This window comes from Hyla sarda, chromosome 6 (genome assembly GCF_029499605.1).
Source record: "Hyla sarda isolate aHylSar1 chromosome 6, aHylSar1.hap1, whole genome shotgun sequence".
Classification (NCBI taxonomy): Eukaryota; Metazoa; Chordata; class Amphibia; order Anura; family Hylidae; genus Hyla; species Hyla sarda.
Window position 1 is genome coordinate 176,193,533 of NC_079194.1, and position 18,073 is coordinate 176,211,605.

Consider the following 18,073-nt stretch of genomic DNA (forward strand, 5'->3'; position numbering starts at 1 on the left):
ACCTCAATAGTATGGAAATTACATGAGGAGGGGGTTTGTTAGAGTGTGTCACCCCAGTAGTATGGAGATTACATGAGGAGGGGGTTTGTTACAGTGTGTCACTTCAGTAGTAAGGAGATAACATGAGGAGGAGGTTTGTTACAGTGTGTCACCCCAGTAGTACGGTGATTACATGAGGAGGAGGTTTGTTACAGTGTGTCACCCCAGTAATAAGGAGATTACATGAGGAGGGGGTTTGGTACAGTGTGTCACCCCAGTAGTAAGGAGATTACATGAGGAGGAGGTATGTTACAGTGTGTCACCCCAGTAGTAAGGAGATTACATGAGGAGGAGGTTTGTTACAGTGTGTCACCCCAGTAGTAAGGTGATTACATGAGGAGGAGGTTTGTTGCAGTGTGTCACCCCAGTAGTAAGGAGATTACATGAGGAGGGGGTTTGGTACAGTGTGTCACCCCAATAGTAAGGAGATCATATGAGGAGGAGGTATGTTACAGTGTGTCACCCCAGTAGTAAGGAGATTACATGAGGAGTGGGTTTGTTACAGTGTGTCATCCTAAGAGTAAAGAGGTTACATGGGGAGGGAGGTTGTTACAGTGTGTCACCCCAGTAGTAAGGAGATTACATGAGTAGGAGGTTTGTTACAGTGTGTCACCCCAGTAGTAAGGTGATTACATGAGGAGGAGGTTTGTTGCAGTGTGTCACCCCAGTAGTAAGGAGATTACATGAGGAGGGGGTTTGGTACAGTGTGTCACCCCAGTAGTAAGGAGATTACATGAGGAGGAGGTTCGTTACACTGTGTCACCACAGTAGTAAGGTGATTACATGAGGAGGAGGTTTGTTGCAGTGTGTCACCCCAGTAGTAAGGAGATTACATGAGGAGGGGGTTTGGCACAGTGTGTCACCCCAATAGTAAGGAGATCATATGAGGAGGAGGTATGTTACAGTGTGTCACCCCAGTAGTAAGGAGATTACATGAGGAGTGGGTTTGTTACAGTTTGTCACCCTAAGAGTAAAGAGGTTACATGGGGAGGGAGGTTGTTACAGTGTGTCACCCCAGTAGTAAGGTGGGGCGTATCACAATGGAGGGGGTCAAGGGGGAGGCAATATTATCTTTCGCCTAGGGTGGCAAAAATCCTTGCACCAGCCCTGTACATGTGTATACGTGTTTGTATATGTGTGCGCAGCAGAATTCAATAAACCATCTCATTCTTTAGATGATAGTCTTCCTTTCAAAGCCTGTTCAAGACAGTGCAACATAAAGTAAGATAAAATGAGAAGTACAGCGAGAGGTGATATGAAATCTATCACTTTGTATCGTGCCGAGGGGAAAAAAAACGTTTCCACAGAAACGTGAGCCATTTTATCCTGAACAGATAAAAGGCAGCTTTCAAACCTCTATTTCTAAGCAAATTGACTATCTGATTCCACTCACTGGTAGTCTGAGATGGAAGACAAAAATAAGACGACATTCAGGATAATTTCAAAGAGCCTGAGTTATGTACTTCAGAAGCACTCAGTGTTATCTCCATTTACTATGCAGCAGACTGATTAAAGGGGTACTCCGGAGGGGGGGGGGGAGGTTTTTAAATCTTCTGGTGCCAAATGTTATAAAGATTTGCAAATTACTTCTATTTAAAAATCTTAATCCTTCCAGTACTTATTAGCTGCTGTATGCTCCAGAGGATGTTGTATAGTTCTTTCCAGTCTGACCACAGTGCTCTCTGCTAACATCTCTGTCCCTGTAAGGAATTGTCCAGAGCATAAGCCAATCCCCATAGTAAATCTATCCTTCTCCAAACAGTTCCTGGCATGGACAGAGGTGTCAGCAAAGAGCACTGTGGTCAGACAGAAAATAACTACACAGCTTCCTCTGTAGTATACAGCAGCTGATAAGTACTGAAAGATTAATTTTTAAATAGAAGTAATTTACAAATCTGTTTAACTTTCTGGCTCCCACGGATTTAAAAACCTTTTTTTTCTTCTGGAGTACCCTTCAAACAGTGTTGGAGATGATTGTAGGTGCTTGCCTGTTAGCCAGCCAGACTTTAATTGTTACATTTACACTAGCCATACACATACCTTAGCTGGCAGCTGGCTCCTGACCCCCATGCCCCCCAAACACATGCAGGCTCCTAAACTGCTGCCAGACTCTCTCCCTAGGATCATATAGAACATTTATTTGGCATTTTTTTGGGGCCAATTTTTCCCTACATTTTGCTTTTTTTTTTTTTTAGAACTGCTCTGATCTGTCAGGATTTCCAGAGCTCAAATTCTCCACATTTTATGATGTAACATTAGTAAATTTGTGTGGATTTTTTGGAATTGTTGTGGACACCACCCATAAAAGTAAACTAGAGAGTTGGTCAGGTTTTTTGGTCACACATTCTTGGGCACAAAACCCAAGAAAACAGTCGAGATTCACATTAGTAAATGACCCCCTGTCACGGTGAGCACTCCGGAATTGCGGACCGCTCCTTACCTGTTTCTGCCCGGCTCTCTGGTTCCCAGCGTGCGTGCCCCCCACCTCCTAGGGTGCATGGCAACTTCTCTAGATTTAACCCCTTAAGGACTCAGCCCATTTTGGCCTTAAGGACTCAGACAATTTAATTTTTACGTTTTCATTTTTTCCTCCTCGCCTTCTAAAAATCATAACTCTTTTATATTTTCATCCACAGACTAGTATGAGGGCTTGTTTTTTGCGCGACCAGTTGTCATTTGTAATGAAATCACTCATTATATCATAAAATGTATGGCGCAACCAAAAAACACTATTTTTGTGGGGAAATTAAAAAGAAAAACGCAATTTTGCTAATTTTGGAAGGTTTTGTTTTCACGCCGTACAATTTATGGTAAAAATGACATGTGTTCTTTATTCTGAGGGTCAATACGATTAAAATGATACCCATTATTATATACTTTTATATTATTGTTGCGCTTAAAAAAAATCACAAACTTTTTAACCAAATTAGTACGTGTTACGCCGAGCGCTCCGGGTCCCCGCTCCTCCCCGGAGCGCTCGCTTCACTCTCCCCGCTGCAGCGCTCCGGTCACATCCTCTGACCCGGGGCGCTGCGATTCCGCTGCCAGCCGGGATGCGATTCGCGATGCGGGTAGCGCCCGCTCGCGATGCGCACCCCGGCTCCCGTACCTGACTCGCTCTCCGTCTGTTCTGTCCCGGCGCGCGCGGCCCCGCTCCCTAGGGCGCGCGCGCGCCGGGTCTCTGCGATTTAAAGGGCCACTGCGCCGCTGATTGGCGCAGTGGTTCCAATTAGTGTGTTCACCTGTGCACTTCCCTATTTCACCTCACTTCCCCTGCACTCCCTTGCCGGATCTTGTTGCCATTGTGCCAGTGAAAGCGTTCCTTGTGTGTTCCTAGCCTGTGTTCCAGACCTTCTGCCGTTGCCCCTGACTACGATCCTTGCTGCCTGCCCCGACCTTCTGCTACGTCCGACCTTGCTTCTGCCTACTCCCTTGTACCGCGCCTATCTTCAGCAGCCAGAGAGGTGAGCCGTTGCTAGTGGATACGACCTGGTCACTACCGCCGCAGCAAGACCATCCCGCTTTGCGGCGGGCTCTGGTGAAAACCAGTAGTGGCTTAGAACCGGTCCACTAGCACGGTCCACGCCAATCCCTCTCTGGCACAGAGGATCCACTACCTGCCAGCCGGCATCGTGACAGTAGATCCGGCCATGGATCCCGCTGAAGTTCCTCTGCCAGTTGTCGCTGACCTCACCTCGGTGGTCGCCCAGCAGTCACAACAGATAGCGCAACAAGGCCAACAGCTGTCTCAACTGACCGTTATGCTACAACAGTTACTACCACAGCTTCAGCAGTCATCTCCTCCGCCAGCTCCTGCACCTCCTCCGCAGCGAGTGGCCGCTCCTGGGCTACGCCTATCCTTGCCGGATAAATTTGATGGGGACTCTAAGTTTTGCCGTGGCTTTCTTTCCCAATGTTCCCTGCATCTGGAGATGATGTCGGACCTGTTTCCCACTGAAAGGTCTAAGGTGGCTTTCGTAGTCAGCCTTCTGTCCGGAAAAGCCCTGTCATGGGCCACACCGCTCTGGGACCGCAATGACCCCGTCACTGCCTCTGTACACTCCTTCTTCTCGGAAATCCGAAGTGTCTTTGAGGAACCTGCCCGAGCCTCTTCTGCTGAGACTGCCCTGTTGAACCTGGTCCAGGGTAATTCTTCCGTTGGCGAGTATGCCGTACAATTCCGTACTCTTGCTTCAGAATTGTCCTGGAATAATGAGGCCCTCTGCGCGACCTTCAAAAAAGGCCTATCCAGCAACATTAAAGATGTTCTGGCCGCACGAGAAATTCCTGCTAATCTACATGAACTTATTCACCTAGCCACTCGCATTGACATGCGTTTTTCCGAAAGGCGTCAGGAACTCCGCCAAGATATGGACTCTGTTCGCACGAGGCGTTTCTTCTCCTCGGCTCCTCTCTCCTCTGGTCCCCTGCAATCTGTTCCTGTGCCTCCCGCCGTGGAGGCTATGCAGGTCGACCGGTCTCGCCTGACACCTCAAGAGAGGACACGACGCCGTATGGAGAACCTCTGCCTGTACTGTGCTAGTACCGAACACTTCCTGAGGGATTGTCCTATCCGTCCTCCCCGCCTGGAAAGACGTACGCTGACTCCGCACAAGGGTGAGACAGTCCTTGATGTCTACTCTGCTTCTCCACGTCTTACTGTGCCTGTGCGGATGTCTGCCTCTGCCTTCTCCTTCTCTACTGTGGCCTTCTTGGACTCTGGATCTGCAGGAAATTTTATTTTGGCCTCTCTCGTCAACAGGTTCAACATCCCGGTGACCAGTCTCGCCAGACCCCTCTACATCAATTGTGTAAATAATGAAAGATTGGACTGTACCATACGTTTCCGCACGGAGCCCCTTCTTATGAGCATCGGATCTCATCACGAGAGGATTGAACTTTTGGTCCTTCCCAATTGCACCTCGGAAATTCTCCTTGGACTTCCCTGGCTTCAACTTCATTCCCCAACCCTGGATTGGTCCACTGGGGAGATCAAGAGTTGGGGGTCCTCTTGTTCCAAGAACTGTCTAAAACCGGTTCCCAGTAACCCTTGCCGTAACTCTGTGGTTCCTCCAGTAACCGGTCTCCCTAAGGCCTATATGGACTTCGCGGATGTTTTCTGCAAAAAACAAGCTGAGACTCTACCTCCTCACAGGCCTTATGATTGTCCTATCGACCTCCTCCCGGGCACTACTCCACCCCGGGGCAGAATTTATCCTCTCTCTGCCCCAGAGACTCTTGCCATGTCTGAATACGTCCAGGAGAATCTAAAAAAGGGCTTTATCCGTAAATCCTCCTCTCCTGCCGGAGCCGGATTTTTCTTTGTGTCCAAAAAAGATGGCTCCCTACGTCCTTGCATTGACTACCGCGGTCTTAATAAAATCACGGTTAAGAACCGCTATCCCTTACCCCTCATCTCTGAACTCTTTGATCGCCTCCAAGGTGCCCACATCTTTACTAAATTGGACTTAAGAGGCGCCTATAACCTCATCCGCATCAGAGAGGGGGATGAGTGGAAAACGGCATTTAACACCAGAGATGGACACTTTGAGTATCTGGTCATGCCCTTTGGCCTGTGCAACGCCCCTGCCGTCTTCCAAGACTTTGTCAATGAAATTTTTCGTGATCTGTTATACTCCTGTGTTGTTGTATATCTGGACGATATCCTAATTTTTTCTGCCAATCTAGAAGAACACCGCCAGCATGTCCGTATGGTTCTTCAGAGACTTCGTGACAATCAACTCTATGCCAAAATTGAGAAATGTCTGTTTGAATGCCAATCTCTTCCTTTTCTAGGATATTTGGTCTCTGGCCAGGGACTACGGATGGATCCAGACAAACTCTCTGCCGTCTTAGATTGGCCACGCCCCTCCGGACTCCGTGCTATCCAACGCTTTTTGGGGTTCGCCAATTATTACAGGCAATTTATTCCACATTTTTCTACCATTGTGGCTCCTATCGTGGCTTTAACCAAAAAAAATGCTGATCCCAAGTCCTGGCCTCCTCAAGCAGAAGACGCCTTTAAACGACTCAAGTCTGCCTTTTCTTCGGCTCCCGTCCTCTCCAGACCTGACCCTTCCAAACCCTTCCTATTGGAGGTTGATGCCTCCTCAGTGGGAGCTGGAGCTGTTCTTCTACAAAAAAATTCTTCCGGGCATGCTGTCACTTGTGGTTTTTTCTCTAGGACCTTCTCTCCAGCGGAGAGGAACTACTCCATCGGGGATCGAGAGCTTCTAGCCATTAAATTAGCACTTGAGGAATGGAGGCATCTGCTGGAGGGATCAAGTTTTCCTGTTATTATCTACACCGACCACAAGAACCTCTCCTACCTCCAGTCTGCCCAACGGCTGAATCCTCGCCAGGCCCGGTGGTCTCTGTTCTTTGCCCGATTTAATTTTGAGATTCACTTTCGTCCTGCCGATAAGAACATTAGGGCCGATGCTCTCTCTCGTTCCTCGGATGCCTCAGAAGTTGAACTCTCTCCGCAACACATCATTCCACCTGACTGCCTGATCTCCACTTCTCCTGCCTCCATCAGGCAGACTCCTCCAGGAAAGACCTTTGTTTCTCCACGCCAACGCCTCGGAATCCTCAAATGGGGTCACTCCTCCCATCTCGCAGGTCATGCGGGCATCAAGAAATCTGTGCAACTCATCTCCCGCTTCTATTGGTGGCCGACTCTGGAGACGGATGTTGTGGACTTTGTGCGAGCCTGCACTATCTGTGCCCGGGATAAGACTCCTCGCCAGAAGCCCGCTGGTTTTCTTCATCCTCTGCCTGTCCCCGAACAGCCTTGGTCTCTGATTGGTATGGATTTTATTACTGATTTACCCCCTTCCCGTGGCAACACTGTTATTTGGGTGGTCGTTGATCGATTCTCCAAAATGGCACATTTCATCCCTCTTCCTGGTCTTCCTTCTGCGCCTCAGTTGGCTAAACAATTTTTTGTACACATTTTTCGTCTTCACGGGTTGCCTACGCAGATTGTCTCGGATAGAGGCGTCCAATTCGTGTCTAAATTCTGGAGGGCTCTCTGTAAACAACTCAAGATTAAATTAAATTTTTCTTCTGCATATCATCCCCAGTCCAATGGACAAGTAGAAAGAATTAACCAGATCTTGGGTGATTATTTGCGACATTTTGTTTCCTCCCGCCAGGATGACTGGGCAGATCTCCTCCCATGGGCCGAATTCTCGTATAACTTCAGGGTCTCTGAATCTTCCTCCAAATCCCCATTTTTCGTGGTGTACGGCCGTCACCCTCTTCCCCCCCTCCCTACTCCCTTGCCCTCTGGTCTGCCCGCTGTGGATGAAATTTCTCGTGACCTTTCCATCATATGGAGAGAGACCCAAAATTCTCTCTTACAGGCTTCATCACGCATGAAGAAGTTCGCGGATAAGAAAAGAAGAGCTCCTCCCGTTTTTTCCCCTGGAGACAAGGTATGGCTCTCCGCTAAATATGTCCGCTTCCGTGTCCCTAGCTACAAGTTGGGACCACGCTATCTTGGTCCTTTCAAAATTTTGTGTCAAATTAATCCTGTCTCTTATAAACTTCTTCTTCCTCCTTCTCTTTGTATCCCTAATGCCTTTCACGTCTCTCTTCTCAAACCACTCATCCTCAACCGTTTTTCTCCCAAATCTGTTCCTCCCACTCCTGTTTCCGGCTCCTCGGACATCTTCTCTGTCAAAGAGATCTTAGCTTCCAAAAAGGTCAGAGGGAAAACTTTTTTTTTAGTGGACTGGGAGGGTTGTGGTCCTGAAGAGAGATCCTGGGAACCTGAGGACAACATCCTAGACAAAAGTCTGCTCCTCAGGTTCTCAGGCTCTAAGAAGAGGGGGAGACCCAAGGGGGGGGGTACTGTTACGCCGAGCGCTCCGGGTCCCCGCTCCTCCCCGGAGCGCTCGCTTCACTCTCCCCGCTGCAGCGCTCCGGTCACATCCTCTGACCCGGGGCGCTGCGATTCCGCTGCCAGCCGGGATGCGATTCGCGATGCGGGTAGCGCCCGCTCGCGATGCGCACCCCGGCTCCCGTACCTGACTCGCTCTCCGTCTGTTCTGTCCCGGCGCGCGCGGCCCCGCTCCCTAGGGCGCGCGCGCGCCGGGTCTCTGCGATTTAAAGGGCCACTGCGCCGCTGATTGGCGCAGTGGTTCCAATTAGTGTGTTCACCTGTGCACTTCCCTATTTCACCTCACTTCCCCTGCACTCCCTTGCCGGATCTTGTTGCCATTGTGCCAGTGAAAGCGTTCCTTGTGTGTTCCTAGCCTGTGTTCCAGACCTTCTGCCGTTGCCCCTGACTACGATCCTTGCTGCCTGCCCCGACCTTCTGCTACGTCCGACCTTGCTTCTGCCTACTCCCTTGTACCGCGCCTATCTTCAGCAGCCAGAGAGGTGAGCCGTTGCTAGTGGATACGACCTGGTCACTACCGCCGCAGCAAGACCATCCCGCTTTGCGGCGGGCTCTGGTGAAAACCAGTAGTGGCTTAGAACCGGTCCACTAGCACGGTCCACGCCAATCCCTCTCTGGCACAGAGGATCCACTACCTGCCAGCCGGCATCGTGACAGTACGTTTATAATCCCTTTATTTTGATGACCTCTAACTTTTTTATTTTTCCGTATAAGTGGCGGTATGGGGGCTCATTTTTTGCGCCATGATCTGTAATTTTTTTTGATACCACATTTGCATATAAAAAACTTTTAATAAATTTTTTATAATTTTTATTTTAATAAAATGTATTAAAAAAGTAGGAATTTTGGACTTTTTTTTTTTTTTTCGTTCACACAGTTCCCCGTACGGGATCATTAACATTTTATTTTAATAGTTCGGACATTTACGCACGCGGCGATACCAAATATGTCTATAAAAAATGTTTTTTACGCTTTTTGGGGGTAAAATAGGAAAAAACGGACGTTTTAGTTTTTTATTGGGGGAGGGGATTTTTCACTTTTTTTTTACTTTTACTTTTACATTTTTTAAAAATTTTTTTTACACTTGAATAGTCCCCATAGGGGACTATTCATAGCAATACCATGATTGCTAAAACTGATCTGTTCTATGTATAGGACATAGAACAGATCAGTATTATCGGTCATCTCCTGCTCTGGTCTGCTCGATCACAGACCAGAGCAGGAGACGCCGGGAGCCGCACGGAGGAAGGAGAGGGGACCTCCGTGCGGCGTTATGAATGATCGGATCCCCGCAGCAGCTCTGCGGGCGATCCGATCGTTCATTTAAATCGCGAACTGCCGCAGATGCCGGGATCTGTATTGATCCCGGCACCTGAGGGGTTAATGGCGGACGCCCGCGAGATCGCGGGCGTCGGCCATTGCCGGCGGGTCCCTGGCTGTGATCAGCAGCCGGGATTAGCCGCGCATGACACGGGCATCGCTCCGATGCCCGCGGTTATGCTTAGGACGTAAATGTACGTCCTGGTGCGTTAAGTACCACCTCACCAGGACGTACATTTACGTCCTGCGTCCTTAAGGGGTTAAAGGGCCAGCGCACCGCTGATTGGTGCCTGGTCCTTCCCTTATGTTATTTAAGGCAGCTCCTCCCCCTCTTGCCTGCCGAATCTTCAGTGCCCATTGCCCGAGATTAAGCGTACTTTTGTCTGTTTGCCTCGCCTGTTTTTTAGACCCTTCCACTACGTTTTTTACCTGTCCCCTGTCCTTGGTCCCATTCTCCTGTTATCTTCCTCATTCGGGCTGCAGGCTTGGGGCATGGGCAGAGCTTCCTGATGTCACCGCTGCTGTTTCCCCAAGCCAGCTCTCAGTGGGGCCCAGCATAGAAGCAGCAGCAGTGACGGCAGGAAGCTCCCCCTGTGTCCCAAGCCAGCCACCGGAACTGAAGGAACTGAGGAAGATAGCGGGAGAATGGGACCACGGATCTGGGACAGGTAAGTATGGTTATCATCAGTGTCACCCGTACTACTTGCCTATACCAACAGGATAGTGCAGTGACACTGATGACAGAATTCCTTTATTTAAAACCTGATCCAGACTACTTTGGACCTCAGACTGGGCTGAAGGTTCACCTTCCAACAAGACAATGGGGGACATTTATCAAAATCTGTGTAGAGAAAGGGTGTAGCAGTTGCCCATAGCAACCAATGCGATTGCTTGCTTCATGTTTCAGAGGCCTTTTAAAAAAAAATATGAAAGAAGCAGTCTGGATGTCATGGGAAACTCCACAACTATTTATTTACACAGGTTTTGATAAATCTCCCCCAATGACCCTAAACCAGAGCTTTCCAATCTTTTCATATTGGTGATACACTTCTTAGATGTGCATAGTTCGATGACACATCCCTCGCCTTACTGACAATTGCACCTATCACATTGCGCACCCTACCACGCACAATGTGATTCCAGTATCAGCATTAGAAATGTGGCTGCTACTCCCCCCTGAGTCAGTACATTTCCCCTTGATCCCCCCTGTGCCATTTCATCCCCTCCATTATCACACCTCCCCCATGCCATTTGTTCCCCCCTGCATCCCCCCATGCCATTTTAATCCCCCCTTGCCCCCCCTCGATTCCCCAATGCTACTTTATTCCTCCCCCCTAGCATCCACCCATGCCACATCAGTTCTTCCCTTGATCCTACCCTCTTTGTCATTTCATTGCCCACTTCATCACCCACTGTCTCAGGACCCCCCTCGGCGATGAGCCAGGATGCCTGCTGAATGATTTCAGCAGGCATCCCGGTCCAGTCCCCAACCGGCTAGCAGCGGGGACCGGAATTCCTATGGGCATATCCATACGCCCTACGTCCTTAAATACTCTGAATGCAGGGCGTATGCATACGCCCTACGTCCTGAACAGGTTAAATCAGTAAGGGTGACCGTCCGGCAACACACCTAGGGACTGTCACTGACACACTAGTGTGTCAAGGCACCTAATTTATGAAGCCCTGCCCTAAGCACAAAACCAAGAAAACACAGGATTGGCTTAGAGACAACAGTTGCCCAACCAGAGCCCTGACTTGAATCTGATTGAAAAGACCTAAAAAGGTTGTCCATCGACAGTCCCCATCCCACCTAACAGAAATTGAGAGGATTAGCAGAGAAGTATGACAGAAAACTGCAAATCAAGGTGTGCAAACCATGTGGCATCATATCTAACCCCTTAAGGACTGAGCCCTTTTTTGCAATTCTGACCACTGTCACTTTATGCATTAATAACTCTGGGATGCTTTTGCTGATTATTCTGATTCCGAAATAGTTTTTTCTTGACATACACTACTTTATTATAGTGGTAAATTTTCATCGTTACTTGCATCCTTTCTTGGTGAAAAATACCAAAATTTCATGAACATTTTGAAAATGTAGCATTTTTCTAACTCTCTGCTTGTAAGGAAAATGGATATTTCAAATAAATGATATATTGATTCACATATACAATATGTCTACTTTATTTCTGCATCATAAAGCTGCCATGTTTTTACTTTTGGAAGACATCAGAGGGCTTCAAAGTTCAGCAGCAATTTTCCACAAAATTTTCAAAATCTGAATTTTTCAGGGACCAGTTCAGTTTTGAAGTGGATTTGAGGGGTCTTCTTATTAGATATACCCCATAAATGACCCCATCATAAAAACTGCACCCCCCAAAGTATTCAAAATGACATTCAATAAGTGTGTTAACCCTTTAGGTGTTTCACAGGAATAGCAGCAAGGTAAAGGAGAAAATTCAAAATTTTTATTTTTTACACTCGCATGTTCTTGTAGACCCAATTTTTGAAACTTTACAAGGGGTAAAAAGAGAAAAAGTCCCCTAAATTTGTAACCCAATTTCTCTTGAGTAAGCAAATACCTCATATGTGTATGTCAAGTTTTCGGCGGGCGCAGTAGAGGGCTCAGAAGGGAAGGGAAGGGAGGGAAGAGAATGGGATTTTGGAGAGTGAGTTTTTCTGAAATGGTTTTTGGGGGGCATGTCACATTTAGGAAGCCCCTATGGTGCCAGAACAGCAGAAAAACCCCAACATGGTATACTATTTTGGAAACAGGGGGTCCGCTGAGCCTTAACAGTCCACAGGTGTTTGACGACTTTTCGTTAAAGTCGGATGTGTAAATGAATTAGTTTTTTTCACTAAAATACTGGTTTTCCCCCAAATTTTACATTTTTACAAGGGGTTATAGGAGAAAATGCCCCCCAAAATTTGTAACCCCATCTCTTCTGAATATAGAAATACCCCATGTGTGGACGTCAAGTGTTCTGCTGGCGCACTACAATGCTCGGAAGGGAAGAAGTCACATTTGGCTTTTGGAAAGCAAATTTTGCTGAAATTGTTTTTGGGGGGCATGTCACATTTAGGAAGCTCCTATGGTGCCAGAACAGCAAAAAAATAAACACATGGCATTCTATTTTGGAAACTGCACCCTTCAAGGAACGTAATAAGGCATACAGTGAGCCTTAACACCCCACAGGTGCTTGACAAAGTTGGACGTGAAAATGAAAAATTAGATTTTTTTCACTAAAATGCTTGTGTTACCCCAAATTTTTCATTTTCACAAGGGGTAATTGGAGAACAAGCCTCCCAAAATTTGTAACCCCATTTCTTCTGAGTATGGAAATACTCCATATGTGGATGTAAAGTGCTCTGCGGGCGAACTACAATGCTCAGAAGAGGAGGAGCGCCATTGAGCGTTTGGTGAGAGAATTTGGTTGGAATAGAAGTGGGAGGCCATGTGTGTTTAGAAAGCCCCCCGTGGTGCCAGAACAGTGGACCCCCCACATGTGACCCCATTTTGGAAACTACACCCCTCAAAGAATTTAATAAGGGGTGCAGTGAGCATTTTCCCCCCACTGGCGTTTGACAGATCTTTGGAACAGTGGGCTGTGCAAATGAAAAATAAAATCACCAATTTAGACCTCAAATGTACATAGTGCGCTCTCACTTCGGAGCCTTGTTGTGCACCCACAGAGCACTTTACGCCCACATATGGGGTATTTCCGTAATTGCGTTACAAATTATAATTTTTTTTTTCCATTTTACCGCTTGTGAAAATTAAAAGTATGGGGCAACACCAGCATGTTAGTGTAAATATTTTTTTTTTTTACACTAACATGCCGGTGTAGACCCCAACTTTACCTTTTCATAAGGGGTAAAAGGAGAAAAAGCCCCCCAAAATTTGCAACGCAATTTCTCCCGAGTACGGAGATACCCCATATGTGGCCCTAAACTGTTTCCTTGAAATACGACAGGGCTCCGAAGTGAGAGAGCGGCATGCGCATTTGAGGACTACATTGGGGCTTTGAATCCGCCACAAAAATACCCTACGGCAGTGTTTCCCACACAGGGTGTCTCCACCTGATGCAAAACTCCCAGCATGCCTTGACAGTCAGTGGCTGTCCGGCAATACTGTGAGTTGTTTCTTTTCAACAGCTGGAGGCTCCGTTTTGGAAACAGTGCCGTACAAGATAATTTTTTTTTTATTATTGGGGGGGGGGGGGACTGTGTAGGGGTATGTAGTGTTTTACTTTTTATTTTGTGTAGTGTAGTGTTTTTAGGATACATTCACACGAGTGGAGGTTTACAGTGAGTTTCTTTGCTTGGAGTTTGAGCTGCGGCGGAAAATTTGCCACATCTCAAACTTGCAGCAGAATTCACTGTAAACCTACCCATGTGAATGTACCCTGTACATTCAAATGGGGGGGGGGGAGCAAACCTCCAGCTGTTGCAACACTACAACTCTAAATATGCACCGACAGAACATACATGCTGGGAGTTGTAGTTTTGCAACAGCTGGAGGCACATTGGTTGCGAAACACTGAGAGTTTGTTACTTAACACCATGTTTCGCAACCAGTGTGCCTCCAGCTGTTGCAAAACTAGAACTCCCAGCATGTACAGTCTCTCAGTGCATGGTTGGAGTTGTATTTTTGCAACAGCTGGAGGCACACTGGTTGCAAAACACTTAGTTAGGTAACCAACTCTGTTTCACCACCAATGTGTCTCCAGCTGTTGCAAAACTGCAACAATCAGCATACATTGACAGCCGAAGGGCATGCTGAGAGTTGTAGTTTTCTAACAGCTGGAGGCACTCTGCTACAACTCCCAGCATACCCTTTGGTAGTCTGTGCATGCTGGGAGTTGCAGTTATGAACAACTGGATGCACACTTTTTCATAGGAAAAAAGTGCCTCCAGCTGTTGCATAACTACAACCCCCAGCATGCACAGACTATCAAATGGCATGCTGGGAGTTATAGTTGGAACTCCAGCTGTTGCAAAACTACAACTCCCAGCATGCCCTTTGGCTTTGCATGCCGAGAGTTGTTGCTAAGCAACAGCAGGAAGTGAAGAGGCCTTACCTCCTGCTGTATCCTGCCCCGGGATGCCGCCACTGCTGCAGCCGATCCTGACACCACCACCGATCCTGAGGGAACCCCGTCGGACCAGGGCAAGGCAGGAGACCGTCGCCAGCGCCGATCTCCTCTCCAATTGCCGTCCCCAGCAGGTCCGTGATTGATCGGTCCTTCCGACCGATCAATCACGTGATCGCAAGGCGGCACCCGTGCCACCTCACTCCTGCTGAGTAAGGGTGAATGGGGCTGTCTTGGTCAATTCAGCCCCATTCACCCTTTTTTTCCGGGTCACCGGGTCATTAAAGACCCGATTGACCCGGAATAACCGCAAATCGCACGTCTGCATTGACGCGCGATTTGTGGCGATCGCCTATATGGGGGGGCCTCAGGACCTCCCTGGGCGATATGCCGGGATGCCTGCTGAACGATATCAGCAGGCATCCCGGTGCGGTCCCTGCCCGGCGACCAGCAGGGGCCGGAAGAACGCAGGGCGTATCCATATGCCCCGGACTCGGAAACGGGGGCATATGCATACGCCCTGCGTCCTTAAGGGGCTGAAGAATACTGGAGGCTGTAATCCCTGCCAAAGCTGCTTTCACTAAATCCAAATATCCCACATCTGATTCAGTTCTCATCCATGGACCAAAATATCATAGACCTGGAAATCAAAGACCTTTTTTCCAAAAGAGCCATCAGTCTAATCCCGAATCATACACCGGATTTCATCAGTAGTGTTGAGCGGCATAGGCCATATTCGAATTCGCGAATATTCGCGAATATATGGACGAATATTCGTCATATATTCGCGAATATTCGCATATTCGTTATATTCTCGTTTTATTTTCACATATGCGAATATTCGCGTATGCGAAAATTAACATATGTGAATATTAGCATATACAAAATTAGCGTACGCGAAAATGCGCATGTGCGAAAATTAGCATATGCGAATTTTCGCACGCCAGTCTCACACAGTAGTATTACAGCCTTCTTTACACCACACAAGCTGGAAGCAGAGAGGGATGATCACTGTGATGTGTACTGTGAAAAAAAAATAAAATAAAATAAATAAATAAACGAATATTCGTAATTACGAATATATAGCGCTATATTCGCGAAATTCGCGAATTCGCGAATATGCGATATTCGCGAATAATATTCGAATTGCGAATATTCGTGAGCAACACTATTCATCAGCAACATCTTTCTAGTAAAGAAAAAGGATGGAGGTCACGTACCGGTCATCAACCTATGCCTTCTGAACAATTTTATTCAATACCAACATTTCAAGATGGAAGGCATGCATCTACTCAGAGACCTTTTAATCCAAGGAGATTGGATGGTGATGGTGGATCTAAAAGATGCCATATCTTACCGTCCCAATTAATCCCTCTCATCAACAATTTCTCCAATTCCTATGGAAGGATCAGAAGTGGCAATTTACTTGCCTTTCGGCCTATCATCAGCCCCGTGGTGTTAAGCACCGTAGTGGTACGTCTAATCATATATTTACATGACATTCTCATCATGGCTCAATCCCACACACTCATACTTCATCAACTCTGGACAATGGACAATATCTTTACTCATTTCTCTTGGGTTTTCTATCAACTACAAAAAATCAATATTGACCCCGTCAAGGGAAGTGGAATTTTTAGGAATCATGATAGATACCCAAAAAACTATTCTGAGTCCCCCTCTCAAACAATTACAAACTATTTGGAAAGAAATCCGATCAATTTTAAACAAACAAATGATATCCTTACAGACTATTGCACAAATAATAGGCCTCCTATCAGCACCAATTCAGACTATATTTCCGGCCCCATTACACAATCGGGGTCTACAGCGTCTCAAAATCCAACATTTGAGACAAGGTCTAGACTATTCAAATATGATAATTCTCTCTTCTGAAGCCAAAGAGGAACTTCTATGGTGGCTCCATCACATCCACGCCTGGAATGGCAAGACCAATTTTCATTGCACACCGGACCTCATCATAGAATCCATTGCCAGTCTTTTAGGCTGGGGAGCTCATTGCGGTCCAATTACCACAGGAGGGAAGTGGTCAAAGAAAGAGGCCTGTCTTCATATGAATTGTCAGGAACTATTAGCAGGTTCCTTTGCTTTAAAAATTGTTGTGAGGAACAGATCGCATTGTTGTATATGGCCAATATCTCAGTGGTTCAATACATCAACCGCTTGGGTGACACAACGTCCAAAATATTGTCAAAGATCGCGAAAGATTTCTGGCATTTCTGTCTGGAAAAAAATATTGCATATTGCATAAAAGCAGAATACCTTCCTGGATTAGGCAAGTCAATCGCAGATTGGAACTCTCGTTTACTCACAGATTCAAGTGATTAGAAACTGAATTCTTCCGTTTATTTCTTTCTCAATTCTACATGGGGTCTCCTTTATCTGGATGTATTCGCATCTCGTTTGAACAGGCAACTTCCACTGTTCTTCAATTGGCGCCCCGATCTAGATGCCCCAGGAGTAGATGCTTTTCTACAAATATGGCCTCAAGAAGTTCTTTACCCTTTTCCCCCATTTACAATGATACAGAGAGTCCTATCTCAGGTTGTGACACAATGATCAACAACAATGGTCTTGATCCCTCCACGGTGTCCATCTCAGACTTGGTTTCCCCCAGTTCTCAGTTTATCGATGGACACCCAGAGAATCCTACCTGTATTTCCTGTTCTCCATCAGGGAATCCTCACCCTCTAATCCAATCGGGATCGCTATCCCTCATCGCTTGGTTGATCATGGGTCATCATCATTTGATTGTGAACTTTCACAATCAGCTAGAGAAATCCTCTCAGAACTCTGGGCCCCATGCACCTGTAAAGCTTACAGATCGGCCTTGAGATTTTGGGTTCATTGGTGCTCTCAACGATCTATGGATCCCTTTCGAGCATCTATCCATCACATACTGAATTTTCTTTCAGCCTCTTTCGATTCAGGAAAGGCTTATAGAACAATAAATCTGTTCTGCCATTTCTGCAGAAAACTAACCCATAGATTCTCTCCCAATTGGTAAACATCTTCTCGTATATGTCACTTATTAACCGGTTGCCGTCTAAGGACGAGTCGGCTCATCCTGAGACGGCAAGCAGTGTTTGATGCGGGACCCTGACTCGAGCCCGAGTCATACCGGCCGGCCCCTAGCTGATTCCTGTAGCTGAGGGCCGGAGTTAATAGCTTACATGCGGCCAGCTATTAATCCTTTAGATTGCCACTGTCAAAGTTGACAGTGGCATCTAAAGGGACATTTAAACCATCCCTGGTGGTCCAGTGGGTTGAATCGCACATAACCCCCCCCCCCCGCAGTGAGATCGCAGGGGGTGATCCACTGCTGAGGTAGCCAGAGGGCTGGCCTCTCTTCCTGGGCTGGCTGCTGCGCTGAGAATGATAAAACCTGTCAGGACCAGGCTTTATCAATCGAGCGCAGAGCACGCAGATCAATGGGGTCCTATGGAGGCGGGCGGTCAGGCGTTATCCCTGCGGGTCCCGCAAATCCCGCAAAATCCTGCAGCAGTCTTAGTGTCTCAGCCTCACCCTCTGCTAACAGTCAGGGTCAGCTGCCACCTATAGGCAAGGTAGGCACCCACCTAGAGCGCACAGTGGTGCTATAACATCCCAGCTGGCGCCATAATATCTCTCTCCCTAGCTGCATACCACTGAGCCGGGATGTCAACATAGAGATCACATGACCTGCCGCCACCCA